The sequence below is a fragment of the Manacus candei genome, unplaced genomic scaffold, assembly GCF_025592945.1.
Source record: "Manacus candei isolate 608988 ecotype Guabito, Panama unplaced genomic scaffold, ASM2559294v1 h1tg000264l, whole genome shotgun sequence".
In the NCBI taxonomy this organism is placed as follows: domain Eukaryota; kingdom Metazoa; phylum Chordata; class Aves; order Passeriformes; family Pipridae; genus Manacus; species Manacus candei.
The window spans coordinates 27,870-47,616 of NW_026138312.1; the positions used below are offsets into that span (position 1 = coordinate 27,870).

At 48.4% G+C, this 19,747-nt stretch overlaps 2 long non-coding RNA genes across 6 annotated transcripts; one reads left to right on the plus strand and one right to left on the minus strand.

Annotated features, from left to right (window-relative positions):
• Positions 1–1,633: 1,633 nt before the first annotated feature.
• Positions 1,634–4,215, minus strand: LOC127464740 (uncharacterized). 5 transcript variants are annotated; one of them, XR_007901565.1, is made up of 5 exons: positions 3,265–4,215; positions 3,112–3,173; positions 2,682–3,018; positions 1,813–2,598; positions 1,634–1,737 (listed from the first exon to the last, which is right to left on the minus strand). It is a non-coding gene; the product is annotated as an uncharacterized LOC127464740 (long non-coding RNA). The 5 variants fall into 5 exon arrangements; XR_007901567.1 differs by lacking the exon at positions 1,634–1,737 and having other exon boundaries at positions 1,827–2,598; positions 2,682–2,863; positions 2,962–3,018; positions 3,130–3,173; XR_007901563.1 differs by lacking the exon at positions 1,634–1,737 and having other exon boundaries at positions 1,827–2,598; positions 2,682–2,863; positions 2,962–3,018.
• A 1,772-nt stretch (positions 4,216–5,987) lies between these two features.
• Positions 5,988–11,657, plus strand: LOC127464741 (uncharacterized). Its single transcript, XR_007901568.1, has 8 exons — positions 5,988–6,418; positions 6,909–7,143; positions 7,228–7,295; positions 7,481–7,558; positions 7,634–8,236; positions 10,059–10,290; positions 10,440–10,632; positions 11,535–11,657. It is a non-coding gene; the product is annotated as an uncharacterized LOC127464741 (long non-coding RNA).
• Positions 11,658–19,747: the final 8,090 nt, after the last annotated feature.

A 19,747-nucleotide genomic window follows, 5' to 3' on the forward strand; every position in this document is an offset into this window, starting at 1 on the left:
GGAACTGGGAGGGACACTGGGAGGGGACGGGGAGGTGTTTCTGGAATTCCTTTTGATTTTATTTTTAGTGGGAGCACGGAGGATGAGACTGGGATGGGATTGAGGGCACTGGGGAGGGACTGGGGGCACGGGGGAAGGCTTGGGATGGGACGGGGGAGGGACTGGGAGCACTGGGTTGGAGTGGGTCTCTCCCTGGGGAGGGCAAGGGATGGGACTGAGGGTAGGTGGGAGGCACTGGGATGGGAACTGGGGAGGGAATGGGATGCACAGAGATAGGACTGGGTCAGGGTTCTTCTGTAAGGAAGAAAAGACCCTCAGCCCCTCCACCCACGTGTGCCCCACTGACCACACGACAGCAAGAAACTCCACTTAAATGGAAGGTGTCCCCTCCCCACTCTGGGGGGAAGGGACCTCGCTGCTGATCCGGGGCTTTTCAGGGTCACTCCAAGCTGGGTCTTCGTCCCCCGATGCTTCTCTGGGCCCCCCAAAGCTGGAATTGGCCACCCGACTCCCCAGAATTCAACAGGGATGAAGACTGCACCCAGTAAAAAGGTACCAGGACAGGGAGCTCTTGCTGCCCCTGGAGTGCCCAGGGTGACCCACAACCTGCACCCGAGACACGAGGGCAAGGGCTTTTTTTTGTCCTGTGGTAATACAGCTGTTGTTCGCTTGGAGGAGCCCTCTGACCCTGCAAAGAAATGAGATAGCAAAGTCAGCCACATAGACAGGGGGACTTTAACTGCTGTGCAATTGTCACTTCTCTTTAGACAAACTGTGTGAGGTCCAAAGACAACCTGCACAAACAAACACTGCCCTAACTTTAAGGCCCTGCCGTACCCCCCTTCCTGCTCCACCTACCCCCAACTCCACACTGCAGGGCAGAGCAGTTCCAGGCCCAACACAAACTCCAAGCACACATTTCCAGACAAGTGCTGTGGTGCAACGAGGAGAGAGAACTCTGAGAAAGGAACGACGCCAAAATGGATGTGCTGCCGCACGAGAAGACGGAGGATACGGCGAGACTGAACGGAGGAGGCTCTGGGGAGCCTGAAAAGACACTCTAACAGAATGGCCTGGGACAAGAACTGCCTACAAAATTGCTAAGATGGATGGGAGACAAGGCTATGTTCAGAATCTTCTTAGATTCTCACAAGTCCCGGGTGGGATGACAAGGGATGACTGCACAGCACAGCTACCGATACAACCTGTAAGGAGGCTGTAAAAGACACCTGACCTGACACTTCTCAGATGCGATTCCGATGCACGTCCAAGCTAATGAGCCAAAGAACGGATGGTATGGGCACTGAGCTGGGCAGTGCAGAGGTTCAAGACCCTAGGAATGATGCCTTGGCATCTCAGATAAGAACTTTGAGAGCAGAAAGACCTTTCAGGGTAGAAAGCAAAGATGTGGTGACTGTGAATTGTAACACACAGAACACAGACTGGACAAAGGACACGACACAGACCTGAACGGCTCTGCCCTGCACATCCTACTCCATGATGAAAAGTAAACTGCTCCTCCTGTGTGTGCCAAGGGCCTCTTAGGGCAGACCCTTTCCCCTGTGCTCATTTGAAAATCCCTCCCTCCTAACCATGAAACTGGACCCAGCTCTCATCCCCTCTCCAGGTGGGAGTCCTCCACTTATCTTTCCCACAGCTGGGGATGTGAATCCATCTTCTATGCAAAGGAAGGACACCTGGCTGGCTCAGAGGGTCCTGTGATCCCTGACTCGGTCGCTGTGAGAAAGAAAACAGAAACTGACACAAGAGTTCAGCAGCACGTGGGAGATAACCCTGCAATTGGCTACTCACCCTCCCCTGAGCTGAGAGGTTCTCGGGCCACTGGCTCCGACCCCAGTCAGAGGCTGCTGCCGTCACCGTGTGCCGTACCAGCTGCTGGATGAGCTCACTTGCACATGATTGCACCTGAGTTACGGACACCTGCTCCATCCGGCAGGACCGTGCAGCCATCGGCTCCACTGTCTGAGGGAACTGACATGTTGATGTCAGACTGAGCAATATTCTATCTACCCACTGATCCACGTAGCAGGGCAGAGCAGTTCCAGGCTGACCCCAAGTGAGACACCCCATACCTGTGACCACACACACCATGTGACACAATTAAGAGACGAAGGACACAGAACAGGGACGAGACAAAGGACGTGACACAGACTGGAACTGCTCTGCCCTGCACACGGGAATCCAAGGATACAAAGCCCTTCCTTTGATGTGTCCAAATAACCTGTCACAGGATACCCCTTGCACCGGACTCATTTCAAAAATCCCTACAGGCGAGGCACACACTTGCACCGACTCCCAACCCCTCTCTGGGGCTTTGCCCTGCACTTATCTTGCCGAGAGCCGGGGATGTGAATCCATCTTTGATGCAGAGGAGGGGCACCTGGGCTGGCTCAGAGGTTCCTGCCATCGTCAGACTACTCGGAGTCAACTGCAAGAAAGAAAACCAGACACCGTATCTGAGTAGTGTGACACGTGGCCCCAGCCCCGACGATCCCTCTACTCACTGGCACCGAGGCAGGTCCTCGTGTCGCTGGCTCTGACCAGACTTGGACAATGTGCTGTCATCTTCTGGGATACCTGAGCGAGAGAGAGAAACAATTAGAGGGCATTTCTAAAGCTGCAGTGGATCCCTGCTCCTCCTGCCTCCCCCCCCGACTCACCTCCAATGCTCATCTGCTCCCAAAGGTTACCCGGATGGCACCTGCAATCAGAAAAGCTCAGTGCTTCATTGCTGATCCTTTTAATACTCAGAGATTACCTACAAGGACAGCTCCAGGGGACCAAACCGTGTCCATCTCCTCATTGTGAGTTGGCTTCGGCCCTGTCAGGCTGTCTACATCTCCTGCAAAAAAACCCCAGAGGCAAATGTGAGTACTGAGATACTGCCCAAGAGTTTGCTGCCCCCATGGCAGTTTCTGTCTGACACCCCTTGACCGTGACCTCTTACAGGCAGGGTCCCCATCACGTTGGACTGCACGTCAGAAGTCGGTGCACTGCCTGGAAAACAAAAAAACAAGTATGTACACAGATTCACCACAAGCACACCGCCTGCAAAAGAGCAGCTAGTTTTGTCCTGCAGTCCCTGCTCACCTTCCTCACCAGGCTCACCTTCCCTCTAGTGCCTATCGTCTGCTGGGCCGGGGGCTCTGCATCTTGAAAAAAACCAAAAACAACCATTCAAATGATCAAGTAAACCTAGGCCCAAAAGTCATGTGTTGGCTCTGACCTCACATGAGAACCCACCTTCTGACTGTGCTCCTCCAGCCTCTTCTGTTCATCTCTGCTTTACATCCAGTCCCTCCGACGCTGCAAAGAAATGAGTTACCAAAGTCAGCCACATAGACAGGGGCACCTTAACTGCTGTGCAATTGTCACTTCTCCTTAGACAAGCCCTCTGGGGTCCAAAGACAACCTGCACAAACACTGCCCTAACTTTAAGGCCCTGCCCTCAGTGGCTAAGCCTATCCACAGGGTAACTGGAAAGTCTCCTTTCTACTCCCCCTACCCCCAACTCCACACTGCAGGGCAGAGCAGTTCCAGGCCCAACACAAACTCCAAGCACACATTTCCAGACAAGTGCTGTGGTGCAACCAGGAGAGAGAACTCTGAGAAAGGAACGACGCCAAAATGGATGTGCTGCCGCACGAGAAGACGGAGGATACGGCGAGACTGAACGGAGGAGGCTCTGAGGAGCCTGAAAAACCACTCTAACAGAATGGCCTGGGACAAGAACTGCCTACAAAATGGCTAAGATGGATGGGAGACAATGCTATGTTCAGAATCTTCTTAGACTCTCACAAGTCCCAGGTGGGATGACAAGGGATGACTGCACAGCACAGCTACCGATACAACCTGTAAGGAGGCTGTAAAAGACACCTGACCTGACACTTCTCAGATGCGATTCCGATGCACGTCCAAGCTAGTGAGTCAAAGAACAGATGGTATGGGCACTGAGCTGGGCAGTGCAAAGGTTCAAGACCCTAGGAATGATGCCTTGGCATCTCAGATAAGAACTTTGAGAGCAGAAAGCAAAGACACCGTGATTGTGAATTGTAACACACAGAACACAGACTGGACAAAGGACACGACACAGACCTGAACTGCTCTGCCCTGCACATCCTACTCCATGATGAAAAGTAAACTGCTCCTCCTGTGTGTGCCAAGGGCCTCTTAGGGCAGACCCTTTCCCCTGTGCTCATTTGAAATCCCTCCCTCCTAACCATAAAACTGGACCCAGCTCTCATCCCCTCTCCAGGTGATAGTCCTCCACTTATCTTTCCCACAGCTGGGGATGTGAATCCATCTTCCATGTAAAGGAAGGACGCCCGGCTGGCTCAGAGGGTCCTGTGATCCCTGACTCGGTCGCTGTGAGAAAGAAAACAGAAACTGACACAAGAGTTCAGCAGCACGTGGGAGATAACCCTGCAATTGGCTACTCACCATCCCCTGAGCTGAGAGGTTCTCGGGCCACTGGCTCCGACCCCAGTCGGAGGCTGCTGCCGTCACCGTGTGCCGTACCTGGGGGAGGGAGAAAAAAAGTTATGGGGTGTGTTTGAAAGTAAGGGAGACCCCAGCACCTCCTCACTACCTCCCCGACTCAACCTCAATGCTCCTCCTTTGCCAAAGGCAGGCTGGAGGGCACCTGCAGCTGGAAAAGGTCCAGCCTTTTTTTTGTTATCATTACTCAAATTATGGCTGTGGTATAAATTAAGTACCATATTCAAAAGAGCGCAGATTGTGATTAATTAATTAATTCAGAATAATTAAGAATAATTAAGCACAAGCTGTTAAATAAACAGATACCTTGCTGTTTAAAAATACAAAAGTCTCCGAGCAGTTTTTCAGACTGGGTCTTTCGGCATCACGGCCCAACTCTTACCCAACACTGCCACTGTAACTCCTAAACCGTCACCCAGCACCAGATCCAGACACCCTTTGAACACCTGCAGCAACGGCGACTCCACCACCTCCCTGGGCAGCCTATTTCAATACTTGACCACCCAAGCTTTTCCTAATTTCTAATCCGAATCTCTCCACTCTCATAGCAAAACCATTTTTCCCCGGTCCTCACCGCAGGACAGCGGCTCTTTCCCGGTTCAAACCTCGGCACAGCCACCGGACCAGGTGCGGGTCCGTGGCAGCACTTCCTGATTCCTGTTATTACCTCACTCCACATCCCCGTCGCGAAGCGCCCTGGGAGGGTCCCGGCATCCCCGGGGGCTCAGCCCGGCCCCGCGGGAGGGTCCCGGCATCCCCGGGGGCTCAGCCCAACACCCCGTGAGGGTCCCGACATCCCCGGGGCTCCCTCCGGGCCCCCCCGTGCCCCGTTCCGGTACCGCCAGGATCACCCTTGTCCCGCAGGTAGGACGCGGCCACACCGCGGAGCCCCAGCCCGCCCCTCTCCAGGCTCCCACCGCTCCAACTCAGTCACTCCCCGCCGCTCCAACTCAGTCACTCCCCGCCGCTCCGACTCAGTCACTCCCCGCCGCTCCGACTCAGTCACTCCCCGCCGCTCCGACTCCGTCACTCCCCGCCGCTCCGACTCCAACTCCCCGCCGCTCCGACTCCGTCACTCCCCGCCGCTCCGACTCCAACTCCCCGCCGCTCCGACTCCTCACTCCCCGCCGCTCCGACTCCAACTCCCCGCCGCTCCGACTCCTCACTCCCCGCCGCTCCGACTCCTCACTCCCCGCCGCTCCGACTCCTCACTCCCCGCCCCGACTCCAGCTCCCCGCCGCCCCGACTCCAGCTCCCCGCCGCCCCGACTCCAGCTCCCGCTCCAGCCCGCACCCCGAGCCGCCCCAGCCCGCATCCTAATCCCATACCAACTCGAAACCCAATATCAACTACAATACCTGCTTTCATTAAGAATCTTTTTCATCGTCAGGCTCCACCCATCCTGGTTTTAAATCAGAGATGCCACTCAGGTGCTGCTGCTCCCAGGGCTTTTATACTGTCTGGGATTGGGCTGCTCCCTTTCCCCCGGGGCCTCACGGGAAGGGAGGTGGGCACGGCCAGGGGTATATTAACCCCAGCCTTTGCTCAGGGAGGTCATTCAGCAGCCGGGCTTCAAAGAGGTAAGAGCTCTCCCTTTCTTTCATTAAATGGGACTTTTCCAGCTATTCCTGTTTTATTGAAGCATCAGCTTTGGCATCCAAAGAAGCAGAGCTGTATATGGCAATGAAGAGGATTACGCTCACATGCAGGGTTTTTAAATTTAATAACTTGGTGTTGGTAAGCTGTTTTTATAATTGGTTATCTTTTTTCCTTTTCCTTAGGAGCTTTGCATCTTTTGGGATCTCCTGATCTTCTCAACTGCAGTTTGGTGTTTTTTCACCAGTGTTATCCCATTTTCAGGTGAAGCTGCTCTGTGTTGAAGATGGCTACAGACACCCAGGTTTGCAAGTAGTCAGTGGGGGGTTACAGCCCAGAGATGGAGAGAGGGCTGGGGTACCAGCTTAGGAATTGCCAGGGGTGTTTTGAAGGTAGTATGGGTGGAAAGCAGTGTCCAGGAGCCACCTAAATGCCTGTGAAGGCACCCACTGACTTTTCAGATGTGCCACTTAAGTTTTCTTCTCATTCACCACATATTCTGTGTGATTACAGCTGCAGTCTTTGGCTGCAGGCAATGACCCTGGGTGGTTTGCCTAAAGAGAAGGGAGACTCTTTGAGCTCTCCCCATCTATCTGGGTGACTTTGGTTAGGGTTTCTTTACCATGTGAGAGAGACAGGGTGTAAAGCAGAGTTGAACAGAACAGAGGGTAGAGGAGCAGAGCGAGAAGGTGGGTCATTACCTGACATCAGCACCAAGATGTGGCTTTTGGCTTTTCGTTTACTTAACATATTAAGGGTTTTGTTGTTCTGGTTTGTTTACTCTTTGTTTTCAGATCCAGAGCCCTGGCCCCAGGAGGCTCTAGGCACCGGAGGGGAGGTGATCCAGGTGAGTCCCAGTGAGCAAGGTGAGCATTGACTCCAGGACAGGACTAGATGGTCTTTTACAGGTGTTGTGGTGAATCTGTGCACATGCTTTGTTTGTTGTGTTTTCCAGGGGTTCTGCCACCTTCTCACAGACAGTCCAGTGCTTCAGGGCCCCTGCTGGTAAGAGGTCACTGTGGAGGAGAGGTAGGTAGGAGCTACCCTAGGAAAGCCATCCTTTCAGGCAGTACCTCAGTCTGTACATTTGCCTTTGGCTTTTTTCCTTTGCAGAGAATGTGTGCAGCCTCAGAGGGCCGCAGCCACCTGCCAGTTAGGTTTGATGGTCTTCAGCTGTCCTTGTGAGTAATCTCCTAGTACTACGAGGGTCATCAATTAAGGCTGGACCTTTTCCAGTTGCAGGTGCCATCCAGCCTGTGTTTGGCAAAGGAGGAGCATTGAGGTTGAGTCGGGGAGGTAGTGAGGACGTGCTGGGGTCTCCCTTACTTTCAAACACACCACGTAACTTTTTTTCTCACTCCCCCAGGTACGGCACACGGTGACGGCAGCAGCCTCCGACTGGGGTCGGAGCCAGTGGCCCGAGAACCTCTGAGCTCAGGGGATGGTGAGTAGCCAGTTGCAGGGTTATCTCCCACGTGCTGCTGAACTCTTGTCTCAATTCCAGTTTTCTTTCTCACAGCGACCGAGTCAGGGATCACAGGACCCTCTGAGCCAGCCGGGCGTCCTTCCTTGGCAGCGAAGATGGATTCACATCCCCAGCTGTGGGAAAGATAAGTGGAGGACTAGCACCTGGAGAGGGGATGAGAGCTGGGTCCAGTTTTATGGTTAGGAGGGAGGGATTTTCAAATGAGCACAGGGGAAAGGGTCTGCCCTAACAGGCCCTTGGCACACACAGGAGGAGCAGTTGCCCAGAGGGATTTTTGAAATGAGTCCAGTGCAAGGGGTATCCTGGCACAGGTTATTTGGACGCATCAAAGGAAGGGCTTACTTTTTATCGTTAGATTCACGTGTGCAGGGCAGAGCAGTTCTGGTCTGTGTCACGTCCTTTGTCTTGTCCGTGTTTTGTGTCACGTGGTGTGTGGGATCACAGGTGGGGGATGTCTCCCTTGGGGTCAGCCTGGACCTGCTCTGCCCTGCTCTGTGGATCAGTGGGTAGATGGAATATGGCTCTGAATGTCAGCTCAGCATGTCAGTTCCCTTAGACAGTGGAGCCGATGGCTGTGCAGTCTGTGAGCAGGACGGTCTTGCGATGCCCTGCTGGGGTGTGTAGAGTCCCGGCTAGGTAGAGTAGCGAACAGTGTCTAGGGTTTAGAGGTTTTTGGCTTTCCTTGTGAGCAATCCCTACATGTTTTAGAGCGGAGTGTTTGAGCATTTGCCCATTTCATTTGCAGGGGCGGTGTTGGGAGCAGCTGAAGAGAGAGGATCCTTGGAGGTGAGCTGGGGAGGCAGCAGGAGGAGCAGGGATCCACTGCAGCTTTAGAGATGCCATCTAATTTTGTGTCTCACTCACTCAGGTATCCCAGAAGATGACAGTGCGTTGTCCAAGTCTGGCCAGAGCCAGCGGCCCGAGGACCTGCCTCAGTGACAGTGAGTAGTGGGATCCTGGGGGCTGGGGCCACGTGTCACACTACTGAGATATGGTGTCTGGTTTTCTTTCTTGCAGTGGACTCCGAGTAGTCTGACGATGGCAGGAACCTCTGAGCCAGCCCAGGTGCCCCTCCTGTGGATCAAAGCTGGATTGACGTCCCCGGCTCTCGAAAAGATAAGTGAAGGGAAAGCCCCAGAGAGGGGCTGGGAGTTGGTGCGAGTCTGTGCCTCGCCTGGAGGGATTTTTGAAATGAGTCTGGTGCAGTGGGTATCCTGTGACAGGTTATTTGGACCCATCAAAGGAAGGACTTACTCTTTATCATTGGATTCTTATGTGAGGGCAGAGCAGTTATAGTCTGTGTCATGTCCTTTGTCTTGTCCATGTTTTGTGTCCTTCGTCTCTTAATTGTGTCACATGGTCTGTGTGGTCACAGGTGTGGGGTGTGTCACTTGGGGTCAGCCTGGAACTGCTCTGCCCTGCTACTTGGATCAGTGGGTAGATGGAATATTGCTCTAAGTCTGACACCATCATGTCAGTTCCCTTAGACAGTGGAGCCGATGACTGTACAGTCTGTGAGCAGGATGGTCTTGCGATGCCCTGCTGGGGTGTCTAGAATCCTGACTAGGTAGAGTAGCAAAGAGTGTCTAGGGTTTAGAGATTTTTGGCTTTGGTTGTGAGCATTCCCTAAATGTTTGAGAGCTGAGTGTTTGAGCATTTGCCCATTTCATTTGCAGGGGCGGTCTTGGGAGCAGCTGAAGAGAGAGGAGCCTTGGAGGTGAGTTGTGGAGGCAGTAGGAGGAGCGGGGATCCCCTGCAGCTTTAGAGATGCCATCTAATTTTGTGTCTCACTCACTCAGGTATCCCAGAAGATGACAACCACTGTGTCCGACTCCGGTGAGGACCAGTGACCCGAGGACCTGCCCGGGTGACAGTGAGTAGAGGGGTCATGGGGGCTGGGGCCACGTGCCACACTACTGAGATACGGTGTCTGGTTTTCTTTCTTGCAGTTGACTCCAAGTAGTCTGATGATGGCAGGAACCTCTGAGCCAGCCCAGGTGCCCCTCCTCTGCATCAAAGATGGATTCACATCCCCAGCTCTCGGCAAGATAAGTGCAGGGCAAAGACCCAGAGAGGAGTTGGGAGTCGGTGCAAGTGTGTGTCTCTCCTGGAGGGATTTTTGCAATTAGTCCAGTGCAAGGGGTATCCTGTGACAGGTTATTTGGACACATCAAAGGAAGGACTTAGTTTTTATCACTGGATTCCCGTGTGCAGGGCAGAGCAGTTGCGGTCTGTGTCATGTCCTTTGTCTTGTCCGTGTTTTGTGTCCTTCGTCTCTTAATTGTGTCACATGGTCTGTGTTGTCACAGGTGTGGGGTGTGTCACTTGGGGTCAACCTGGAACTGCTCTGCCCTGCTACGTGGATCAGTGGGTAGATAGAATATTGCTCAGAGTCTGTCCATTCTGTGAGCAGGATGGTCTTGCGATGCCCTGCTGGGGTGTCTAGAGTCCCGGCTAGGTAGAGTGGTAAAGAGTGTGTAGGGTTTAGAGGTTTTTGGCTTTGGTTGTGAGCAATCCCTAAATGTTTGAGAGCTGAGTGTTTGAGCATTTGCCCATTTCATTTGCAGGGGCGGTGTTGGGAGCAGCTGAAGAGAGAGGAGCCTTGTAGGTGAGTTGTGGAGGCAGCAGGAGGAGGGGGGATGCATTGCAGCTTTAAAGATGCCCTCTAATTTTGTCTCTGGCTCACTCAGGTATCCCAGAAGGTGACAGCACATTGTCCAAGTCTGGTTAGCGCCAACGACCTGAGGAACTGCTTTAGTGACAGTGAGTAGTGGGATCATGGGGGCTGGGGCCACATGTCACACAATTCAGATATAGTGTCTGGTTTTCTTTCTCACAGTTGACTCCTAGTAGACTCATGATGGCAGGAACCTCTGAGCCAGCCCAGGTGCCCCTCCTCTGCATCAAAGATGGATTCACATCCCCGGCTCTCGGCAAGATAAGTGCAGGGCAAAGCCCCAGAGAGGGGTTGGGAGTCGGTGCAAGTGTGTGCCTCGCCTGGAGGGATTTTTGAAATGAGTCTGGTGCAAGGGGTACCCTGTGACAGGTTATTTGGACCCATCAAAGGAAGGGCTTACTTTTTATCATGGGATTCACGTGTGCCGGGCAGAGCAGTTCCAGTCTGTGTCATGTCCTTTGTCTGGTCCATGTTTTGTGTCATGTGGTGTGTGTGGTCGCAGGTGTGGGGTGTCTCACTTGGGGTCAGCCTGGACCTGCTCTGCCCTGCTCCGTGGATCAGTGGGTAGATGGAATATGGCTCCAAGTCTGACGTCAACATGTCAGTTCCCTCAGACAGTCGAGCCGATGGCTGTGCAGTCTGTGAGCAGGACGGTCTTGCGATGCCCTGCTGGGGTGTGTAGAGTCCCAGCCAGGTAGAGTAGCAAAGAGTGTCTAGGGTTTAGAGGTTTTTGGTTTTCCTTGTGAGCAATCCCTAAATGTTTGAGAGCTGAGTGTTTGAGCATTTCCCCGTTTCATTTGCAGGGGCGGTGTTGGGAGCAGCTGAAGAGAGAGGAGCCTTGGAGGTGAGCTGGGGAAGCAGCAGGAGGCGGGGGGATGCACTGCAGCTTTAGAGATGGCCTCTAATTTTGTGTCTCACTCACTCAGGTATCCCAGAAGATGACAGCACGTTGTCCAGGTCTGGTCAGAGGCAATGACACAAGGACTTGCCTCGTTGAGAGTGAGTAGAGGGATCATGGGGCCACGTGCCACCCTACTGAGATACGGTGTCTGGTTTTCTTTCTCGCAGTTGACTACCGGTAGTCTGACGATGGCAGGAACCTCTGAGCCAGCCCAGGTGCCCCTCCTGTGGATCAAAGCTGGATTGGCATCCGCGGCTCTCAGAAAGATAAGTGCAGGGAAAGCCCCAGAGAGGGGTTGGGAGTCTGTGCAAGTGTGTGCCTCGCCTGGAGGGATTTTTGAAATGAGTCTGGTGCAGTGGGTATCCTGGCACAGGTTATTTGGACGCATCAAAGGAAGGGCTTAATTTTTATCACTGGATTCACGTGTGCAGGGCAGAGCAGTTCCAGTCTGTGTCATGTCCTTTGTCTTGTCCGTGTTTTGTGTCCTTCGTCTCTTAATTGTCACATGGTCTGTGTCGTTGCGGGTGCGGGGTGTCTCACTTGGGGTCAACCTGGACCTGCTCTGCCCTGCTACTTGGATCAGTGGGTAGATGGAATATTCCTCCGAGTCTGACGTCAACATGTCAGTTCCCTCAGAGAGTCGAGCCGATGGCTGTGCAGTCTGTGAGCAGGATGGTCTTGTGATGCCCTGCTTGGGTGTATGGAGTCCCGGCTAGGTGGAGTAGCAAAGAGTGTCCGGGGTTTAGAGGTTTTTGTCTTTGGTTGTGAGCATTCCCTAAATGTTGGAGAGCTGAGTGTTTGAGCATTTACCCATTTCATTTGCAGGGGCGGTCTTGGGAGCAGCTGAAGAGAGAGGAGCCTTGGAGGTGAGTTGGGGAGGCAGCAGGAGGAGCGGGGATCCCCTGCAGCTTTAGAGATGCCATCTAATTTTGTGTCTCACTCACTCAGGTATCCCAGAAGGTGACAGCCACAGTATCCGACTCCGGTCAGGGCCTGGGTGATGGTCAGTAGAGGGATCACTGGGGTTCGAGCTCTGTGCCACACAACTCACATATTGCTTATGGTTTTTTTTCTCGTTATTGAATCGGAGTAACCCCGTGACTGCAGGAACCACCTCACGATGGGGCGACTGACCCAGATAGGTCTTCTTGAGCTGTCCTCATCTGCAATCTCCGAGTTTTAAAACGATGAGCGAGGAGGCACTTATCTTTAGTGATGGTAGGGGCCATCTGGGTAACTTTTGGGAGTGTCCAGGCATTGGAGGTGAGCTGGGGAGGCAGCATGAGAAGCAGGGATGCACTGCAGCTTTAGAAATGCCCTCTAATTTTGTCTTGCGTTTATTTCTCTTAGTCTCTTTTCCTGATTTTAATTCTCTTAGTCTCATCTTCTGCTTTTATTTCTCTTAGTCCGTTCTCATGCTTTTAATTCTCATAGTCTCTTCTCCTGATTTTAATTCTCTTAGGCTCTTCTCCTGATTTTAATGCTCTTAATCTCTTCTCTTACTTTTAATTCTCTTACTCTCTTCTCCTGATTGTAATTTTTTTAGGCTCTTTTTCTGATTTTAATTCTTTTAGGCTCCTTTCCTGATTTTATTTCTCTTAGGCTCTTCTCCTGATTTTAATTTTTTTAGGCCCTTCTCCTGATTTTTTTATTTTCTTAGGCTCCTCTCCTGACTTTATTTCTCTTAGGCTCATCTCCTGATTTTATTTTTTTTAGGCTCTTCTCCTGATTTTATTTTTTTTTAGGCTCTTCTCCTGATTTTATTTTTTTTTAGGCTCTTCTCCTGATTTTATTTTTTTTAGGCTCTTCTCCTGATTTTATTTTTTTTTAGGCTCTTCTTCTGATTTTAATTCTTTTAAGCTGTTTTCCTGATTTTAATACTCTTAGGCTCTTCTCCTGATTTTATTTTTTTTAGACTCTTCTCCTGCTTTTAATTCTCTTTGGCTCTTCTCCAGATTTTATTTTTTTTATACTCTTCTCCTGTTTTAATTTTTTTAGGCTCTTCTCCTGTTTTAATTTTTTTAGGCTCTTCTCCTGATTTTAATTTTTTTAGGCTCTTCTCCTGATTTTAATTTTTTTAGGCTCCTCTCCTGCTTTTATTGCTCTTAGGCTCCTCTCCTGCTTTTATTTCTCTTAGGCTCCTCTCCTGCTTTTATTTCTCTTAGGCTCCTCTCCTGCTTTTATTTCTCTTAGGCTCCTCTCCTGCTTTTATTTCTCTTAGGCTCTTCTCCTGATTTTCATTTTTTTAGACTTTTCTCCTGCTTTTATTTCTCTTAGGCTCCTCTCCTGCTTTTATTTCTCTTAGGCTCTTCTCCTGATTTTAAGTTTTTCAGACACTTCTCCCGATTTTAATTCTTTCAGACTCTTTTCCTGATTTTAGTTTTTTTAGGCTTATCTCCAGATTTTATTTCTCTTAGACTCTTCTCCTGATTTTAATTTTTTTAGGCTCTTCTCCTGATTATTATTCTTTTAGGCTCTTCTCCTGCTTTTATTTCTCCTAGGCTCTTCTCCTGATTTTAAATTTCTTAGACTCTTCTCTTGATTTTAATTCTTTTAGGCTCTTTTTCTGATTTTAATACTCTTAGACTCTTCTCCTGATTTTATTTTTTTTAGTCTTATCTCCTGATTTTATTTTTTTTAGGCTCTTCTCATGATTTTATTTTTTTTAGGCTCTTCTTCTGATTTTAATTCTTTTAAGCTGTTTTCCTGATTTTAATTCTCTTAGACTCTTCTCCTGATTTTATTTTTTTTAGACTCTTCTCCTGTTTTTAATTTTTTTATGCTCTTCTCCTAATTTTAATTCTCTTAGGCTCTTCTCCTGTTTTAATTTTTTTAGGCTCTCCTCCTGATTTTAATTTTTTAGGCTCTTCTGCTGATTTTAATTTTTTTAGGCTCTTCTGCTGATTTTAATTTTTTTAGGCTCTTCTGCTGATTTTAATTTTCTTAGACTCTTCTCCTGATCTTAATACTCTTAGGTTCTTCTCCTGATCTTAATACTCTTAGGCTTTTCTCCTGATTTTAATTTTTTTAGGCTCTTCTCCTGATCTTAGTTCTTTTAGGCTCTTCTCGTGATTATTATTCTTTTATGTTCTTCTCCTGGTTTTAATTTTTTTAAGCTCTTCTCCTGGTTTTAATTGTTTTAGGCTCTTCTCGTGATTTTAATTTTCTTAGGCTCCTCTCCTGATTTTAATTTTTTTTAGGCTCCTCTCCTGATTTTAATTTTCTTAGGCTCTTCTCCTGATTTTAATTTTCTTAAGCTCTTCTCCTGATTTTAATTCTCTTAGGCTTTTCTAATTTTAATTCTCTTTGGCTCTTCTGATTTTGATTTTTTTTTTTTAGACTCTTCTCCTGATTTTATTTCTCTTAGATTCTTCTCCTGATTTCAATTATTTTAGGCTCTTCTCGTGATTTTAATTTTTTTAGGCTTTTGTCCTGATATTAATTTTTTAGGCTCTTCTCCTGATTTTAATTTTTTTAGGCTCTTCTCCTGATTATTATTCTTTTAGGCTCTTCTCCTGATTTTAAATTTCCTAGACTCTTCTCTTGATTTTAATTCTCTTAGTCTCTTCTCCTGATTTTAATTTTTTTAAGTTCTTCTGATTTTAATTCTTTTAGGCTCTTTTCCTGATTTTAATACTCTTAGACTCTTATCCTGATTTTTTTTTTTTTAGGCTTATCTCCTGATTTTAATACTCTTAGGCTCTTCTCCTGATTTTAATTCTTTTAGACTCTTCTCCTGATTTTAATTTTTTCAGTCTCTTCTCCCGATTTTAATTCTTTTAGACTCTTTTCCTGATTTTAATTTTCTTAGACTCTTCTCCTGATTTTAGTTTTTTTAGGCTTATCTCCAGATTTTAATTCTCTTAGGCTCTTCTCCTGATTTAAATTTTCTTAGGCTCTTCTCCTGTTTTTAATTTTCTTAGGCTCTTCTCCTGATTTTAATTTTTTTGGGCTCTTCTCCTGATTTTAATTCTATTTGACTCTTCTCCTGATTTTATTTCTCTTAGGCTCTTCTCCTGATTTTAATTTTCTTAGGGTTATCTCCTGATTTTAATTTTCTTAGGCTGTTCTCCTGATTTTTATTCTTTTAGGCTCTTCTCCTGACTTTAATTTTTTTAGGCTTTTGTCCTGATATTAATTTTTTTAGGCTCTTCTCCTGATTTTAATTTTTTTAGGCTTTTCTCCTGTTTTTATTTCTCTTAGGCTCTTCTGATTTTAGTTTTCTTAGGCTCTTCTCCTGATTTTAATTCTATTTGTCTTTTATCCTCATTTTAATTCTCTTATGCTCTTCTGATTTTAATTTTTTTTAGGCTCTTCTTCTGATTTTAATACTGTTAGGCTCTTCTCCTGATTTTAATTCTTTTAGACTCTTTTCCTGATTTTAGTTTTTTCAGACTCTTGTCCTGATTTTAATTCATTTAGACTCTTTTCCTGATTTTAATTTTCTTAGGCTCTTCTCCTGCTTTTATTTCTCTCAGGCTCCTCTCCTGATTTTAATTTTCTTTGGCTCTTCTCCTGCTTTTATTTCTCTTAGGCTCCTCTCCTGATTTTAATTTTCTTTGGCTCTTCTCCTGATTTTAATTTTTTTAGGCTCTTCTTGTGGTTTTATTTCTGTTAGGCTCTTCTCCTGATTTTAGTTTTTTTAGACTCTTCTCCCGATTTTAATTTTTGTGGACTTACTTAAGTAAATTTTCAAACAACTGAGCAATTACAAGCCAATTATCCAATTTTTATAGAAAACTACAGTAATAAATACGGTTATGAAACAAAAAAAATCTAGTAAGTAAAAAATCGCATAGCAACACTGCCACCTGGTGACATGGAAAAGGAATTGCGCTTATATTTTACATGAAATACTGCCACCTGCTGACAGAAAACAGGAACTGCATTAAAAAAAAATTCATAACTGCGCCACCTGCTGACAGAAAACAGGAACCGCATTAAAAAAAAAAATTCATAACTGCGCCACCTGCTGACAGAAAACAGGAACTGCATTAAAAAAATTCATAACTGCGCCACCTGCTGACAGAAAACAGGAACTGCATTTAAAAATATTGATAACTGCGCCACCTGCTGACAGAAAACAGGAACTACATTTAAAAAAATTCATAACTGCGCCACCTGCTGACAGAAAACAGGAACTGCAGTTAAAAAATTCATAACAGCGCCACCTGCCGAAATAAAAACGGAATTGCAACTGAAAATTAATCGAACTGCTGCCACCTTGTTGACAATCATAGAATTGCACATAAAAATAATATTTATTAAAAATAATAAAAATACATAAAAAAACACCCAAATAACACCACACACACACCTCACAACACAAAAAGAACCACCCAAGAAACCCCCATCAACCCTAGACCTACACCTCTCCCAAACCCTAACCCTAGGCCTACCTGTAAGCCAAACCCTAGCCCAAACTCCACACCTTCCCCTAGGGGAAGGACAACGCCTAGCCTTATAAATAACCCAAACCCTAATCCTACCCCTACACCTGGCCCTAACCCTACACCTAAACGTAAACCTAGCCTAAATCCCAACCCTACGCATAACCCTAAGCCAACCCAAACCCTAACTCAACACCTAACCCTAATGATAACCATCACCCAACCCTAGGCCTGACCGACTACCTAACCCTAACAGTACACCTAACCTTAAGACTAACTCTAACCCTAAACCTGGACCTAGGCCTAGAGAGAGGGTTACAGTCAGCATTAGGCTTATAGTTAGATTTAGGGTTAGGGTTTACAGTTATGCTACACCTAAACCTACCCCTAAACATTAGGGTTAGGGGTACAGTTAGTTTTAGGGGTAGGTATAGGTGTAGTATTAGGGTTAGGGGTTACAAGTAGGTTTAGGGGTAGGTTTAGGTATAGTATTAGGGTTAGGGGTTACAGTTATACTACACCTAAACCTACCCCTAAAGCTTAGGGTTAGTGGTACAGTCAGGTTTAGGGGTTAGGGTTAGGGTTAGGGTTAGGGTTAGGGTTAGGGTTAGGGTTAGGGGTTAGGGTTAGGGTTAGGGTTAGGGTTAGGGTTAGGGTTAGGGTTTAGGGTTAGGGTTTAGGGTTAGGGTTAGGGTTAGGGTTAGGGTTAGGGATTAGGGTTAGGGTTAGGGTTAGGGTTAGGGTTAGGGTTAGGGTTAGGGTTAGGATTAGGGACTAGGATTAGGGTTAGGGTTAGGGTTAGGGTTAGGGTTAGGGTTAGGGTTAGGGTTAGGGTTAGGGGTTAGGGTTAGGGTTAGGGTTAGGGTTAGGGTTAGGGTTAGGGTTAGGGTTAGGGTTAGGGTTAGGGTTAGGGTTAGGGTTAGGGTTAGGGTTAGGGGTTAGGGTTAGGGTTAGGGTTAGGGTTAGGGTTAGGGTTAGGGTTAGGGTTAGGGTTAGGGTTAGGGTTAGCAAGGTTAGGGTTAGGGTTAGGGTTAGGGTTAGGGTTAGGGTTAGGGTTAGGGTTAGCATTAGGGTTAGGGTTAGGGTTAGGGTTAGGGTTAGGGTTAGGGTTAGGGTTAGGGTTAGGGTTAGGGTTAGGGTTAGGGTTAGGGTTAGGGTTAGGGTTAGGGCGCCATTAGGGTTAGGGTTAGGGTTAGGGTTAGGGTTAGGGTTAGGGTTAGGGTTAGGGTTAGGGTTAGGGTTAGGGTTAGGGTTAGGGTTAGGGTTTGGGGTTAGGGTTAGGGTTAGGGTTAGGGTTAGGGTTAGGGTTAGGGTTAGGGTTAGGGTTAGGGTTAGGGTTAGGGTTAGGGTTAGGGTTAGCGAAAGGGTTAGGGTTAGGGTTAGGGTTAGGGTTAGGGTTAGGGTTAGGGTTAGGGTTAGGGTTAGGGTTAGGGTTAGGGGTTAGGGTTAGGGTTAGGGTTAGGGTTAGGGTTAGGGTTAGGGTTAGGGTTAGGGTTAGGGTTAGGGTTTAGGGTTAGGGTTAGGGTTAGGGTTAGGGTTAGGGTTAGGGTTAGGGTTAGGGTTAGGGTTAGGGTGCCATTAGGGTTAGGGTTAGGGTGCCATTAGGGTTAGGGTTAGGGTTAGGGTTAGGGTTAGGGTTAGGGTTAGGGTTAGGGTTAGGGTTAGGGTTAGGGTTAGGGTTAGGGTTAGGGTTAGGGTTAGGGTTAGGGTTAGGGTTAGGGTTAGGGGTTAGGGTTAGGGTTAGGGTTAGGGTTAGGGTTAGGGTTAGGGTTAGGGTTAGGGTTAGGGTTAGGGTTAGGGTTAGGGTTAGGGTTTAGGGTTAGGGTTAGGGTTAGGGTTAGGGTTAGGGTTAGGGTTAGGGTTAGGGTTAGGGTTAGGGTTAGGGTTAGGGTTAGGGTTAGGGTTAGCAGGCGCCATTAGGGTTAGGGTTAGGGTTAGGGTTAGGGCGCCATTAGGGCGGGTTAGGGTTAGGGTTAGGGTTAGGGTTAGGGTTAGGGTTAGGGTTAGGGTTAGGGTTAGGGTTAGGGTTAGGGTTAGGGTTAGGGTTAGGGTTAGGGTTAGGGTTAGGGTTAGGGTTAGGGGTTAGGGTTAGGGTTAGGGTTAGGGTTAGGGTTAGGGTTAGGGTTAGGGTTAGGGTTAGGGTTAGGGTTAGGGTTAGGGTTAGGGTTAGGGTTAGGGTTAGGGTTAGGGTTAGGGTTAGGGCGCCATTAGGGTTAGGGTTAGGGTTAGGGTTAGGGTTAGGGTTAGGGTTAGGGTTAGGGTTAGGGTTAGGGTTAGGGTTAGGGTTAGGGTTAGGGTTAGGGTTAGGGTTAGGGTTAGGGTTAGGGTTAGGGTTAGGGTTAGGGTTAGGGTTAGGGTTAGGGTTAGGGTTAGGGTTAGGGTTTGGGGTTAGGGTTAGGGTTAGGGTTAGGGTTAGGGTTAGGGTTAGGGTTAGGGTTAGGGTTAGGGTTAGGGTTAGGGTTAGGGTTAGCGAAAGGGTTAGGGTTAGGGTTAGGGTTAGGGTTAGGGTTAGGGTTAGGGTTAGGGTTAGGGTTAGGGTTAGGGTTAGGGTTAGGGTTAGGGTTAGGGTTAGGGTTAGGGTTAGGGTTAGGGTTAGGGTTAGGGTTAGGGTTAGGGTTAGGGTTTAGGTTTAGGGTTAGGGTTAGGGTTAGGGTTAGGGTTAGGGTTAGGGTTAGGGTTAGGGTTAGGGTTAGGGTTAGGGTTAGGGTTAGGGTTAGGGTTAGGGTTAGGGTTAGGGTTAGGGTTAGGGTTAGGGTTAGGGTTAGGGTTAGGGTTAGGGTTAGGGTTAGGGTTAGGGTTAGGGTTAGGGTTAGGGTTAGGGTTAGGGTTAGGGTTAGGGTTAGGGTTAGGGTTAGGGTTAGGGTTAGGGTTAGGGTTAGGGTTAGGGTTAGGGTTAGGGTTAGGGTTAGGGTTAGGGTTAGGGTTAGGGTTAGGGTTAGGGTTAGGGTTAGGGTTAGGGTTAGGGTTAGGGTTAGGGTTAGGGTTAGGGTTAGGGTTAGGGTTAGGGTTAGGGTTAGGGTTAGGGTTAGGGTTAGGGTTAGGGTTAGGGTTAGGGTTAGGGTTAGGGTTAGGGTTAGGGTTAGGGTTAGGGTTAGGGTTAGGGTTAGGGTTAGGGTTAGGGTTAGGGTTAGGGTTAGGGTTAGGGTTAGGGTTAGGGTTAGGGTTAGGGTTAGGGTTAG